The 13872-nt window shown below is 45.1% G+C and overlaps 1 protein-coding gene across 2 annotated transcripts in view; it reads right to left on the bottom strand.

Moving 5' to 3' along the window:
• Tet2 (tet methylcytosine dioxygenase 2) overlaps positions 1-13240 on the bottom strand; it is a 164485-nt gene extending 151245 nt beyond the window's left edge. The window contains exon 1 of one of the 2 annotated variants that reach the window (XM_045142504.1): positions 13146-13240. The gene's annotated coding sequence lies outside the window, so the exon portion shown is untranslated. Of the gene's footprint in view, positions 1-12253; positions 12402-13145 lie in introns of those variants that run through there. The other variant, XM_004662993.2, reaches the window with a different exon arrangement.
• Positions 13241-13872: the final 632 nt, after the last annotated feature.

The raw sequence follows: 13872 nt of genomic DNA on the forward strand, positions 1-13872 counted from the left end.
GCACCATAACTCAGGCATACTTTATTTACTTATTTTTGTTTATTTGAGAGTGACAGAAAGAGAGAGAGGTACAGAGAGAGAATGGGCACACCAGGGTCTCCAGCCACTGAAAATGAACTTCAGACGCTTGCGCCCCCTTGTGCATCTGGCTAACATGGGTCCTGGGGAATCGAGCCTCGAACCAGGATCCTTAGGCTTCACAGGCAAATGCTTAACTGCTAAGCCATCTCTCAGCTCAAAGTGAACATTCATTTGTTTGTTTGGATTTTGTTTTTCAAAGTAGGGTCTCACTGCAGCCCAGGCTGACTTGGAAATGACTATGTAGTCTCCTACCTCTGCTGGGATTAAAGGCGTGTGCGCCGCCACACTCCACTACTCAGGTGTCCTTGATATCATCAGGTTTGCATTACTCTCATTCAAGTCATTGGGTTTTGTTGTTGCTGTTGTTATTTTAATTTCTTCAGACAAAACACATATTTCAGGAAGAACAGTGTTTTTGTTTGTTTGCTTGTTTTTTGTTTGTTTTTTGAAGTAGGATCTCCTCTAGTTCAGGCTGACATGGAATTCACTATGTCATCTCAAGGTGTCCTCGAATTTATGGTGATCTTCCTGCTTCCCAAGTGCTGGGATTAAAGGTGTGCACACCACGCCCGGCAAAACAGTGCATTCTCTGTGAGGAAAAATGTAATTTGACAAGGCATACTTCAGCAATCCCTCAGGCATGACAATCCAAATTAAAGTGATCCATATTTTGCACACCCACAGAGCAAACTGTGACACCACAAAAAACAGCTGAGGCTAAGGTAGGAGTAGTGCTATGAGTTCAAGGACAGCCCAGGCTATTGAGTGATCACTTCTGGCATGACTTAAAGGCAGCCTGCCTACATTTATAATTGACTACAGGCAGACCTCTCTGGAGATAATAGTACATCAGCAGAAAACAGTGTTTTTTTTTTTTTTAATATATTGCATTTTCCAAAAAATTTGTTGTTTTCAAGGTAGTGTCTCACTGTAGCCCAGACTGACTTGAAACTCATTCTCTAGTTCCAATCTGACCTTAAATTCACAGCAATCTTCCCATCTCTGCCTCTCAAATGCTGGGATCAAAGGCATGCGCCACCACACCCAGACATCATACATACATACATATATACATATACATACATATATAGATAGATAGGTGTGTGTGTGTGTGTGTGTGTGTGTGTGTGTATGTATATAGTTTTGTTTTGTTTTTGTTTTTCAGGGTAGGGTCCCACTTTAGCTCAGGCTGACCTGAAATTTACTATGTAATCTCAGGGTAGCCTTGAACTCATGGCTATCCTCCCACCTCTGCCTCCCGAGTGCTGGGATTAAAGGTGTGCATCACCATGCCCGGCCATAAAAAAATATTTTTAGAAAAACAAAGTAAAGGGCTAGAGAGATGGCTCAGCAGTTAAGGCACTTGCCTGAAAAGCCAAAGGACCCAGGTTCGATTCCGTAATACTCACATAAAGCCAGTGGCACAAGATGGTAAATGCATCTAGAGTTCATTTGCAGTAGCTAGTGGTCCAGGTGCGTCCATTCTCTCTTTGTATGTACCTCTATCTCTCTCTCTCTTTTTCTTTCTCTCAAATAAAATTTAAAATTTAAAAACAAAATAAAAATATCAACTACGGGGCTGGAGAGATGGCGTAGCGGTTAAGCGCTCGCCTGTGAAGCCTAAGGACCCCGGTTCGAGGCTCGGTTCCCCAGGTCCCACGTTAGCCAGATGCACAAGGGGGCGCACGCGTCTGGAGTTCGTTTGCAGAGGCTGGAAGCCCTGGCGCGCCCATTCTCTCTCTCTCCCTCTATCTGTCTTTCTCCCTGTGTCTGTCGCTCTCAAATAAATAAATAAAAATTAAAAAAAAAATCAACTACGCAGGTGGGGCAAAGTAACACACACTTGAAAATCAAACACTTGGAAGGATGAGGCAGGATGATTTCTGAGTAGGACTACTTGGCAAAATACTGTCTCCAGAAGAGTTCAAGGCCTGCTTGAGCTACATAGTAAGGCTCTTATTTCTCTGGTAAGAATGAAAACTCCCTGCTTTCCATAACATTCACTTTCCAACTTCCTGACTGGTAAGAACTACTACCAAGAGTTGTCTGACTTGTGTTTGCCACAGATATACTGCAAGACTTTAAGTAAATACAATGATGATACTCTTAATATCTCATGTCATTTTATACAGCTATCTCTTGAAAAGGTGATGATCTGGGCATGGTGGCTGGCACACACCTTCAGTCCCAGCAGTCACTCAGGAGGCAGAGGTAGGAGGACCACTGTGAATTTGATGCCAGCCTGGGACTACAGAGTGAGTCCCAGGTCAGCCTGGGCGAGAGTGAGACCCTACCTGGGGGGAGAAGGAAGGAAGGAAGGGAGGGAGGGAGGGAGGGAGGGAGGGAGGGAGGGAGGGAGGGAGGGAGGGAAGAGTAATCATACCATTATGAAGCCAAAATACTTTGTGTGTGTGTGTGTGTGTGTGTGTGTGTGTGTGTGTGTGTGTGTGTGTTTGTATGCGTGCATGTTTACGTGGTTTGAGGTAGGGTCTTGCTCTTGCCCAGGTTGGCCTGGAATTCACTATGTAGTTTCAAGCTGGCCTAGAACTCACAGAGATTCTCCTACCTCAGTCTCCCAAGTGTTGGGATTAAAGGCATGCACCACCACACCCTGTTTTTCCTTTGTTGAGTATGACATAACATGTGTACCTTATGTTTCCTTGTGCTTGTTGCTGAGCCCCAACATTCAAGATTTCCAATTCAGCCAACTTCCCCCACTCCACTCACCAGTCTGTAACTCAACATGGAAAGTGGTCACCATTCTATTTCCTCTGTTCTGACATCACAAAGACTGCTCCAGAGCAGTTTCCTTTCCAATCTTATTTTACATCTACCATATGACATAGCATCAATACATAGAAATAGACTTGACTGCTTTAATCCTATGAAATGCTATCATTTGCATTTTAAAGTATGAGCCACCATGCCTGTCTCATGTCTAGAATCCCAGCACTCAGGAAGCTGATGTACGAAGATTGCCATGAGTTTGAAGCCAGCCTGGGTACATACTGAATGAGATCGAGGTCATCTTGAACTAGAATGAGACCCTGCCTCCAAAAACAAAAGAAAACCTGAAATATGACAGTGAGCAGTGATACAAACTGTTTTCAAATCAAAGTTTTAAAAATTATGTCCTCGAATGTCCTCAACATTCATGCAGAAAAGACACTTTGAAAATACTTTGTTTTGATTTATTTATTTGAGAGAGAGAGAGAGAGAGAGAGAGAATGAATAGGTGGGGCAAGACCCCTAACCACTACAAAAGAACTCCAGATACATGCACCACCTTGTGCATCTGGGTCCTGGGGAATGGAACCTTGGTCCTTTGGCTTTGCAGGCAAGTACCTTAATCACTGAACAACCACTTCAGCTCAGAAAAGACATTTAAAAAATTTTTTTATTGACAAATTCCATAATTGTAAACACTATCCCATGGCAATTCCCTCCCTCCTCCACTTTTCCCTTTGAAACTCCACTCTCCATCATATCATATCCCCTTCTCCTCTCAATCAGTCTCTCTTTTATTTTGATGTCATGATCGCAGAAAAGACATTTTTAATGCTCAAATGTTTGTCTAGTCATTCGGTACTAAATGTTCAATCTAGCAATTTCATTTCTCATTCTACCTACACATTTGGCATCAGTTTAACCACTGATTGCAATTGTTAAATTTCTACAGCCAGTCCTTGGGTTACATCTGCTGAACTACTTAGAAAAGGGCAACATAGTTGAACATACTTGAGAAAATTTCTTGCAAGAAACTCTTAAACTCTGTTCACCGAGTCTCCTAATCTATTCCTTGTCTATTTGATCATTTCATATGGAGTTTTTAAAACTTTTGTTTTAAGAAACTTGCTTTCTAATTTTTTTATTTTTGTTTTTATTTTTTAATTTGAGAGAGAGACAGGGAGTAGAAAGAGAATGGGTAACCAGGGCATCCAGCCACTGCAAACTCCAGGTGCATGCGCCACCTTGTGCATCTGGCTTATGTGGGTCCTGATGAATCAAACCGGGGTTGTTTGGCTTTGGAGGCAAGTGTCTTAACTGCTAACCCATCTCTCCTGCCCAGCTCTGAGCATTTTTTTAAAACATTTATTTATGATATATAGAGAGAATGGGTGTACCACTGAATACACACTTCAGACACATATGCCACCTTGTGCATCTGGCTTCACATCGGTACTGGGGAATCAAACCCAGGCCATTAGGATTTACAAGCAAGCACCTTTAACCACTGAGCCACCTCTCCAGCTACCAAGTTCTTTTTTTATATAAACAAAATTATGAACTTTTTTCTCATTAAGCATCCTCACCAATGAAAGGAAATCAATTTAACAACACAGCAATCACTGACCCAGACTTTTAGTGACACAGCTCCACTTGATTTAAACTATAGATATTTTTGCATGGAGCATGAAATACTTTTGAAAGCTAAATATCGTAACTGAATCTCATACTTTAAAAAATAAGACAGCTTTTTTTTTCTAAATTTGAAAGGAAAGAGAGTGAGGAAGAGGGAGAAGGAGAGAGAGAGAGAGAGAGAGAGAGAGAGAGAGAGAGAGGAGAGAGAGGGAGAGGCAGAGGAGAGGGAGAGGGAGAATGGGTACACCAGGACCTCTTGCTGCTGCAAATGAATTCCAGACACATGTGTCACTTTGTACATCTGGATTTACCTGTGTACTAGGGAATTGAACCCAGGCCATCAAGCTTTGCAAGTAATTTTTTTACTTTTATTAATTCATTTGAGAGAGAAAGAGGCAGAGAGAGAGAACGGATGCACCAGGGACTCCAGCCACTGCAAACCAACTCCAGACACATGTGCCACATGCCAACTTGTGCATCTGCCTTATGTGGGTCCTGGGGAATCAAACCTGAATCCTTTGGTTTTGCAGGCAAGCGCCATAACCACTAAGCCATCTCCAGCCCATTTTATAACAGTTTTATAGAGATATGATTCACATACAATACAATTAATTCTTTGAAAACCATAGCTTAGTGATTTTTTAAGATACTCACTGTTGTACAACACTATTACCTAGTTATAGAACACTTTCATCATTCTCCAAAGAGACAAAATGTCTATGAGAAGTCACTCCCCGTCCCTTTCTTCTAGTTCCCAGGAATAACCAATCTATTTTTTTTAAATGTCCTGCTGTGGATATTATAGCTAAATAAAATTAACCACATGTGGCCTTCTGTTATTTTTTCAAGGTTCAGTTATGCCATAGCATGTATCAATAATTCATTACTTCTTATTGCTGAACAATATTCCACTGTATGGATATACTATAAGGGATGGACATTTTGGTCATTTGCTCTGGACATTTGGGTAGTAGATTTGTAGGGGCAATTAGAAACATTTTAAAACCCAAGGACTTTCTCTGCATAGCCCACATTACAGTTATACTTTACTATTTATTATGACACAATGGAAAATGGTGGTTAAAAGTTGCCATCAAGAGACAAACTGTCCAAATTACAAATAAAAATTTTTTTTGTTCATTTTTATTTATTTGAGAGTTCATTTTTATTTATTTATTTATTACAGAGAGAAAGAGGCAGATAGAGAGAGGGAATGGATGCACCAGGACCTCCAGCCACTGCAAACGAACTCCGGATACCCCCTTGTGCATCTGGCTAACGTGGGTCCTAGGGAATCGGGCCTCGAACCAGGGTCCTCAGACTTCACAAGCAAGCGCTTAACTGCTAAACTATCTCTCCAGCCCCAGATTAAAATCTTTACTATGCTACATACTGCCTGTATGAATGAGACCATTCAACCTCACTAGGCTATAGTTTTCTCATCCTTAGTGATAATGATATATGATATAATGATCTATATAATTTTGAGAAGTGACATCAATTTAGAGTGTCACAAAATATCAAATCCAAAACCAAAAGAAACAAACAAAAACCTCAGAATAGCTTCAAATATCTGAAACACAAAACTCAGATTATGCAAAAAAAAAACAAAAACAACTTGGCTGGGCATGGTGGTGCACACCTTTAATCCCAGCACTCAGAGGTAGTAGGAGTGCCATGAGTTCGAGGCCATCCTGAGACTACAGAGTCAATTCCAGGTCAGCCTGGACCAGAGTGAGACCCTACCTCAAAGAAAGAAAGAAAAAAATTTGTTGATTTTTCGAATTAGGATCTCACTCTAGCCCAGGCTAACCTGGAACTCACTCTGCAGTCTGAGGCTGGCCTTAAACTCACAGTGATCCTCCTACCTCTGCCTCCTGAGTAACTGCTGGGATTATGCCATCTTGCCCAGCTTCAAAAAAAAAAAAAAAAAAAAAAAAACCTTTTATGTAAGTCAAGCATATTCTGAAATACATTTTGTTAAGACATAATATCACAGTCACATGATAAGGAACTGTGCTAAATTCTGTTTCCAGGAAAAAAAAATCCACGATCAGGTGGTAAAATGCTATAGAAATTAATACACACAAGAGTGAGCAAGCCCAGGTCTAATTGGGGAAACCATGTAAGGCTGGCAGGCCAACAGTCAGGCATAGCAGCACGTATCTGTGACCTCGGCGCGACTGAGGGTGACGATGCCATCTTCCATGCCAGTAAGACCCTTCCTCAAAAAAAGAGAAGAAAAGGAAAAGGAGAAAGGAGAGGGGGAGGGCAGAGAGGGGAAGGAGAAGAGGGGAGGAGGACCAGGAGCCAGGTATAGTGGCTTATGCCTGTAATCTCAGCAGTGGGGAGGCTGAGGAAGGAAGATTGGTGAGAGTTCAAGGCCAGTGCTTGCCTCGCATATGCCAGGACCCGAGATCGATCCCTAGCATTTCAGAACAAACAAAATTGATGTCCTGTATCAAGTCAGTGTCTGGTTCTGATATATAAAAGTTTGGCAAAATGTTGCCACTAGGGGAACTTGGGCAGCATGGATGTGGGATGGGATCTCTCTACATTATTGGGATCTCTCTACATTATTTCATCAACTGCCTGTGAACCAACAACTATTTTAATGAACTTTCCATTAAAAATATGCAATCCCAGCATCAGTTCATTAAAAGCCAATACCTTCTATGCATAACACAGGAGGCTTTCTTGAGGACAGCTGCCATTTCTTGTAGAAGATACATTATGGAAAAGCACCTGTGTCATGTTCTCATGGCTGGAACAAAATACCTGAAAAATCCCCAGTTTAAATGAAGAAGGGCTTATCTCAGCTTCCAAGTCCAGGTTACAGTTCACCAGGGTGGGGAAACATGGTGGCAGGCGCTCTAGGCTGCTGGTCACATTCAGCACAGCAAGGAAGCAGACTGATGAATACTGCTGCTCAGCCTGCTCATTCCTTTTCCTTCAGTCTGGGACCCCAGCCCATGAAATGGAGCTCCTCACTGTTAATGATCTTATTACCTTAATTAACCTAATCAAGATAATCCTTCACAGATGCACAGAGGCAAACCTAATCTACATATCTTCCAATCAACAGAAACCATCGCAGTACCATCACTACCCACCACCATCCCCGTCACCAGGGTCTTTGTGAATAATTTTTCTATCTGACTGGAAAACAGATTACATATTTTCCAATTAACTAGGTTCTGCTAATGAATACAGAGATACAGAAATTGGTTGCTTCCTCCCAAGAGATAGAAAGACCAGTAATTTAAAAGAAAGATTTGAAGCATTTTTAGTAAAACAGCCCATTTCTAAATTATTTGTCCAAATCCTTCATTCCTGGTTAGCCATCTCTCATTGTCATGTTCACAATTTTTTGAATGTGACTTTGAGTCACTTTGAATGACAACCTTCAGTGAGTGAAAATGTCTCGAAGCCCAGTACTTTGGAGGCTGAGGCAAGGGAAGCAGCAAATTGGAGGGCAGTCTGGGATTCACAGTAAGTACTGGGCCAGCCAGGGATATAATATAGAAAGAACTTGTCTCAAAAACAAAACAAAAACACACACACACACACACACACACACACACAAAACAGTATTTTAAAAACTGGTGGCCATTGATATTACTGAATGTTCCATAAAATATTTCAAATCTACTTACTATCTATTTTTGTTTCTTAAAACATGACACATGGGGGAAAAAACACTTATGTCAAAGCTGAGAATTGACTATATCAGAATGGGCAACCCAAGGTCAATGCTATTGAGAAACACTAGGGTTTGTGTTCTCCCCTTTCTCCTTCCTTTCTCCTCCTCCTCACCCTTTCCCTCTCCCTCTCACCTGTACTGGTGGCTGGCCTTAAGTCTGGGATTCTCTGCACCGTACAGTCTCAGGTCATGTTGAAGACAATCAAGTGCATGCAGTTCTGCTGGGCTTGGGGTTGCCATGACTCATAAACTCTCACTTAAACTCCTCCCCTAGTGGAACCCCTCTTGGACAGCAACCAGCAGAAGTACTGCATAACCTCATTCAGTAATGTCACAGTGCTCATCAGGTTTTGGCAGTGAGCTGAAATAGAAACTGGAACTCTAGACCAAGTAATTACTGTGTATTTGGCAAAATCACTTGTGGCTGTGTTCTTCAGTACAGTTTCCGAGATAACCCAGCTCTACTTGGCAGCTGGACTCGTGCACAGTTAAGGCTCCAACTGTAAAGTTGGCTTGAGAGACACTTTCCTGCTGTTGGCTTTGATGCTGTTGCCACCGCTGAGAATTACAATGTAACAGGAGCAGAATCCTTAAGAACAGTGTCATTTTAATGGACCCATGCTGACAGCTGGTCAACAGTCTTAGCCTGTCCCCAAATTTACGAAATAATTATATTAAAACTATTTACCTGTTTATTTTCAAAACAAGACTCCCTCTAACAATATGAGATAGGTAGGCAAGATTAAAACAGGAACAGTGGAACTTTAGAAACCACTGCAGATCTAGTATCTTCGAAACTATTCCAAAGATACTAACATTCTATATCAAATATTCCTAATTCATTCGCATTCTCTCTCTTCCTCTCTTCCCCCCTCCCCAGTTGTCACCTGTAGTGCAGGCTGGCCTCAAACACATGGCAATCTTCCTTGCCTCAGACAGCCCCTCAAGTACGGGAATCACAGGTTAGAGTCACCACGTGTGCTCAAGCATCCACAATTTTCTACAGCATTTCATTTCAAAGTAATTTCATAAGAATTTGCTAATTTGGACATAGGTAAGGGTGGAAAATAGAGTTTCTGCTAGGTGTGCCCATGATTCATAAAAAGAGCTTCTAACTGAGGTCAGCAAATAAGGAAATAGTGACACTTGGCTTACCACAGTGTGTGGGTGGAGACAGGGCAATTGATAGAGAATTTCTAACTTCAACAAGTGAAACCAAAACACGGACTCCAGTTGTTACCCAATACAAACCCAGCGCTCCACAAGGACTTTGGAAGGTTGTCATCACAAGTCCTCTCCGCAGCAGGTGCATTTCACTTGTTCTGCAAGTGACGCTGACCTGCCAATACTCAGGACCGTAAGTGTGCAGGAATACCACACCACCTCTGGTTCCAAAGCAATGAGAGCTAATGAAGGCCTTGAGGGACATTCAGCAACTAAGTGAAACCAAACAAAGCAAGGGTCTTCCCTCATTCCAACTTTGTTTTTCATTATGAAAACAAGCAAAATTATGTAATTATTTTTAAAACTATCAATCATGTTGCTCTCATCTACCTTCAATACCCAGACAGTTCTATGGAGTTTTTCGAGAACTCAAGTGGCACTATCACATATGTGGCAAATGAAAAGCTGAGGTTATTGCAAGCTTTTCAACCCATACTTATTGAAATCACTTTTCTTTCACAGAAATTAGAAAGTGTTTCTTTTATTCATAGGGGTCAATAATATACAAATTCCCTCCTTACAGTCACTGAACTCCTAAAATAACATCTAGCATAAAAAGTAGGAAGCATAAAATAACAAAAGAATCTAAATTTGATGATAAGACAGAACAAGCCTGCATGGTCACTAACCAAAGTCGGTACTCTTGGTTATTGATTAGAATGGGTATGTGGCTGAACGGTGAAGACAGCAAATACCAAAATATTTGAAATATTGCCTCCCCCCCCCACAAGCAGTTATTAACAAAACAGTCTGTTAGCAAAACAAAATCCTTATATTAATCCTGAAAGCTAAAATGGTTACATAGTTTACTGAGAAAATTGCAAACATTTGTGCTAAAAAAATCCCGTGTTCTCTATATTAATTTAGGGCCAATCGCAACCAGTGAACTGTTTCTATTCCACAGAGGTGAGTAATGGGGTGTGAAAGAAGCCTGGTACCAAACATTAAAGCAAACTTAACCACGATGCCAAAATTCAAAACAGAAAGACATACACACCACATGACTGATGGCAAACAGTTTTGGAAATGCATTTATGCATCAGTATATATTACTGTGCTTTCCCTGGAATGTTTTAATCAAACAAATGCCTTCTGAACTTGAACCCTCCAATCCCTCTCAGACACTTCTCTGCTTAATAACATTTTTTAAAATCAATATTTATTGTGTTGAGATTTATACTGTATTCCAAATCCACTGTGAAATACACACATAAACATGGAGAATACAAGTCCCCTTCAGTATTTCAACTTTCCATTAAAATGCAAATGTAATGATTTCATTAGCCAGGCAACAATACACAGTCTTAAACCAAGCCACCAATATATATTTTTTCGTGAATCCCAAATTCCCCTAACATAAATCTTGTTCCTATGTTGATGAATATTTTTAAATTTGAATCTTGTCATTACAGTCCCTAACCGGAGAGGGAAAAGTACAATGTGAGACTTGAAATTCTCAATTCGTGGATGTACTTATTCTGCTCCCCATATAGGAATGCCAAAACATTTCACTAAATAAATCCTAAACAAACAACAACTTAATAATGTTTCTATTCCTAAACATTAGATGAGAGAGATGGGGGGGGGAGGGAGAAATCACTCAGTTCAACGAAAAGTACACCATGAGATTATAAAGCACACCAAAGGACACGTATTTCCAATCTGACCTTCCAGGGCGTCTATCCAGGCCACACTTTATTTCTCCATAGGTAGAAAACTCTCCCTAGAAATCCGGTTATGTGTATAACAGCAGACAAGCCTTTGCAGTGAAAAGATTCTGCAAGATGGGGGGGGGGCGTGAGAGGGAGAGAGACACACACTAAAGAAAAGAGTGACGCCAAGAGAGAATGGAGGTTTGGACGATTTGGACGGGACTGTTTCAGATCTGCTCCGGCTTCTCTGCTGGGATAGGGTTTCATTTCTTCGGGCGCCCCTGACCTTGCAGTCTTCCAACTCTGCAGCCCGGCCGGCCCCCTCCCCTGGCCTGAGCCAGCCTTTGTGTCTGCCTGTCACTTACGGGGAACCCACAGCCGACTCGGAGCAGCACAAAGCCAGGGCACGGGTTCGCCCGCAGATTCTCACCCATCTTCCCAGGCTGGAAGGCGCGGCCCACGCTCAGCTTAGGGACCTCGAGAAAAAGTGGGTTCTGGGCTTCTCTGGGGGACCAGGGAAACTATTCCTTCCTGCCTCGGCGCCACTAACAAAACGCGCGGAGTTAAGAAAACAAAATAGAACAGAACTCCACTAGGTGTATTCCGACTGCACCCCTTGTGACATTTTGCTTAGTACAGTCCCCAAAAGGGGAACGACTGGGGAGGTCAAGGGGGCAGACACCCACCCAGAGCAGGACCCAAAGCCGACAGCAGATCAAAGAGTCCAGAGACACCCCGTCAGGGGGGGAGGTGGTGGAGAACACACGCGAGTGGCCTGACTTACAACGAAGGACGGAGGGGGGGGGACGAGGGCTGAAGGGGACGTGGTGCTCCCCCCCAAACTCAACTATGTTAGAAAGGACAGGAAAGGCAAAAAGAAAAAAAGATCACTTTCCGGAGGGGGGTGGTAGATACAAGGCCGGGCAAAGGGGCTCGTGGGAGAGGTCCAGGGTGAGTTTAGTGGGAGAGTGGGAAGGGGAGACAGACAGTAGCGGGAGCGCGCAAGGGGAGCCCCCCCCAACTCCAGGGTTCAAGGGTGTGTGTGGGGGGGGAGCGGAATTAAAACTCTATTTGTCAGCCATGTTGAAGAAGCTCCAGTAATTTGTGAAGCTTGCCTCTGTCCCTCCGGGTTGCTGGTGGTGACATGACAGGGTGGGCTCCGGGGCTGGGCCGGGGCGGGGGGAGGAGGGGAGGGAAGGGGCGCCCCGCGGCCCCCGACCCGGGCTCTGACCTCGGTGGGCGCTCGCCTCGCGGCGTCCGGCGGCGGTCCGTCTCCTTTCTAACAAATCCTAAAGGGCAGCCATCTTGCTTCCTCCTGCTCCTCTACGAAAGCAGCCTGGCCTCCCTCCGCATCAATATTCATAAGGCAGTTTGACGTCTGTTCTCATCACTCGGGGCGGCCGCGCCGAGGTGGGGGGGGGGGGCGGACGTGACTGGCATGCGAGCGCGCGCGCGGCGCTGGCGGCGGCGAGGCGGCCCCGGCCCGGCCCCGGCTCCGGCGCGAGCCTCGCAAGCCCCGCGCCGCTCCCTCCCCTCCTCCGGCCTCCTCCTCCTCCTCCTCCTCCTTCCCCGCGCGACCCGCTCGCCTCCGGCTCCGCCCCGGAGCCCCCGCAGCCTCCGCGCCCGGGGAAAGGCGTGCCCACCCGAGACGCTGCGCACCGGCGATCCGCCGAGTAGGCGAGCGCTGAGGCCGGGGGCTGCCGGGCTGGGAGTCCCGGTGGAGGTGGAGGAGGAAGAGGAGGGAGCCGCACGCCCGGATGCGCGTGGGGCGGGGGTGGAGAGCGCAGGGGGTGGGCCCAGCGCCCCCCCACCCCCCCACCCCAGGCTGAGACCTTTCACCCAGGTCCGCATCCGTGTCTCCATCCTCGCGTGGACAGTCCACGCGCGTCTTCACTCCCGGAAGGAGGTGTGTGTCTGGGCGGTGGGGTGTAAACCAGGGTGCTCCCACGTCCAGGGGAGAGCTCAGGGTCCCTTGGAAACTTTTGGCTGGCCCGCGCGCCCCCACCTTCTTCCAGGGCCCCACGCGCGCCCACCGCGCCCCGACGCCCGCGTCCTCGCGCTCCCCTCCTCCCTCGCGTGCTCCCCTCCTCCCCAGCACACGTCCCGCGCGTCCTTGCACCCACCCACTCGGTGCGCCCCTGTCCTGGCACACACTCGGGTCCACTTGCCCACGCCCGCGCATCCTCGCTTTCCCTGTGGCTCCGCAGAGCGTCCGGGTTGTCTCCAGGGACGCGCCCTCGGTGCTCCATGGCCCGGGGTTTTAAAGACTGGACAAATTGGGAACTTGACCTGAGTCCTGCCTCTCCCCGCCCAGGCCCACCTTCTGTTTACTTTGGCCACGTGGGCTACGCGGAGGAGGGAATCCCACAAATCCAAGGGGAATTTCCCATCGGTGACCCTCTGCTCCCTTGCGAGACACCAGCCTGTTCCTTCTTATGTCGGAGTCGCCTCCCGCAAGTTCCTCTATTTTGAAGAAATGTCCACTCGCACCATTGAGTGATGAAGAAACCGTCCGTAAAGAGCTCAATTCCCAGTAACGGACCTGACGCCCGCGTTTCTCTGATGTTGAGTTCCGCAAGCCTCTCATTGACAGCTTTCCCTTTTCTGTGACAGAGAAGCTTTACTTCTCTTTTTAATGCTCCTATTTGTAAATCGTTAGCTTGTTATTTTTGGGCGGGGTGGGGGGGATGAGATTAAAGGAACGTAGCTCCTGTGAATCATAGTAGATAGTCCTTTTTTGGAATATGCCCTCCACCTTTAAATTGTCAAGATTTCGATTTTAAGTTAAGTAATCTGGGCACATCGTTTTTTGGGGATCCGTTGTGATTGTAATCTTAAGTCATCATTAGT

This window comes from Jaculus jaculus, chromosome 2 (assembly GCF_020740685.1).
Source record: "Jaculus jaculus isolate mJacJac1 chromosome 2, mJacJac1.mat.Y.cur, whole genome shotgun sequence".
NCBI lineage: Eukaryota > Metazoa > Chordata > Mammalia > Rodentia > Dipodidae > Jaculus > Jaculus jaculus.